The sequence below is a fragment of the Galeopterus variegatus genome, unplaced genomic scaffold (assembly GCF_000696425.1).
Source record: "Galeopterus variegatus unplaced genomic scaffold, G_variegatus-3.0.2 Scaffold3578, whole genome shotgun sequence".
Taxonomy (NCBI): domain Eukaryota; kingdom Metazoa; phylum Chordata; class Mammalia; order Dermoptera; family Cynocephalidae; genus Galeopterus; species Galeopterus variegatus.
The window spans coordinates 397,531-399,682 of NW_007729689.1; positions in this window are offsets into that span (position 1 = coordinate 397,531).

Here is a 2,152-nt window from a genome sequence, read left to right on the forward strand (position 1 = left end):
AATCTACACCTAGGCATGTCATATTCAATCTTCAGAAAATCAAAGATGAAAACAAGTCTTGAAAGAGGCCAGAGGGGAAAAAACTTCCTTGTCTATAGAGAAGGAAAGATAAGAGTTACAGTGAGGCAGCCTGAGGGAGACCCGAGTTGGTGTGGGGCCATGTTTGTGGAGTGGAGAGCTGCAAGAACCGGGTTTGGAGTTTCACATTCTGGCTCTGTACTTATGTGAAGCCCTGAGTCACTGTTGTCACCACCAAGACCCTTACCAGATGTATTTCCTGGACTTTGGACTTCCTAGCCTCTAAAACAGGACGAGAGATGTGCCCAGCCAGAGAAGTGGAAGATCCGCAGAGACCACATGCCCTGCAGTGCCAGTGAGTGACCCAGCAGGTAGGCATTACTCCCACCACCCGACTCCATCCCCAGCCTGGCCGAGTGCATGCGGATCAGAGAGGGACCCAGCCGGAGAAGTGGAAGATCCATGGAGACAACATGCCCTGTGGTGCCAGCACGCAACCCAGCAGGTAAGCCTCGCCTCTGCCGCCTGACTCCATCCCCAGCCTGGCCGAGTGCATGCTGATCAGAGAGGTGCCTCCCTGGAGAGGCCCAAGACCTGAGGCAACCATGCACCCAAGGCACTAGTGGGCAACCAAGCAGACCCTGAGGCAGCCATGCCAAACTGGCAGCCCTGGCAGGATCCTAGCCAGACAATAGTGTCAAACCAGTGGACCATGAAATCCCTTGCCACAATGACTAAACTTCGAAGGAAAGATACCAGAAATATGAAAAATCAAGAAAGTACACCACCAAAAGGGTAATAACTCTCAAGCTCTAGATCCTATAGAACAAGAAGCTCTTGAAATGTCTGACAAGGAATTTCAAGTGATAATTCTAAGGAAACTAAATGAGATACAAGAATACTCAGCAAGAAAACACTATGAAATGAGGAAAAGTATATGGGACCTGAAAGAAGAAATGTACAAGGAAATCAATGCCCTGAAAAAGAATGTAGCAGAGCCTGCTGATCTGAAGAATTCATTCAATGAAATAAAAAACACAACAGAGAGTTTAACTAGCAGGCTTGTAGAAGCAGAAGAGAGAACTTCTGACCTGGAAGATGGGCTGTTTGAAATAACACAGGCAGACAAAAAAATAGAAAAAAGAATTAAAAACACTGAAGAAAATCTAAGAGAGATATCAGACAACCTTAAGTGCTCAAATATCTGAGTCATGGGTATTCCAGAAGGGGAGGAAAAAGGAGATTGCATTAAAAACATATTCAACAAAATAGTGGCAGAAAACTTCCCAGGTATAAGAAAAGACACAGATCTTCAGATTCAGAAAGCTCAAAGATCCCCAAATGTATTCAACACAAAAAAGTCTTCTCCAAGACATGTTATGGTCAAATTGGAAAAACTCAAAGACAAAGAGAGAATCTTAAAAGCTGCAAGAGAGAAGCGTCAAATCACATATGAGGGAGCCCCAATCAGACTGACATCAGACTATTCATCACAAACCCTTAAAGCCAGAAAGGAATGGGATGATATATTCAGAATACTAAAAGGACAGAGATTGCCAGCCAAGAATACTCTACCCCACAAGGCTATCCTTCCGAAATGAAGGGCAAAGAGTATATTTCTCAGATGAACAAAAACTGCAGGAGTTCACTACCACACGATGACCCTAACAAGAAATTCTCAAGGGAGTACTGGGTTTGGTTCCTGAAAAATAGCTACCACTGCCATAAGAACTCAAGAAAAATCAAAACCCACGAGTAAAATTAAAATGCTAATCATGAAGAGAGGGGGAAAAAAAGCTTATCTACAACCCAAGAAACCAACAAATACAGAAGACAAATAGTAAATCAGAAAGAAAGGAACAAAAAACACATAAGACATCCAATCAAAAATCAATAAAATGCTAGGAGTAAATCAACACTCTTCAGTAACAACTCAATTAAAAATGATTAAATTCCCCAATCAAAAGACACAGACTGGCTGACTGGATTAAAAAGGAGGACCCAACTATCTGCTGCCTTCAAGAGACCCTCCTCACCTATAAAGACTCACATAGACTAACAGTGAAAGGATGGAAAAAGATTTACCATGCAAACAGAAATGAAAAACGATCTGGAGTAGCTGTTCTTATATCTG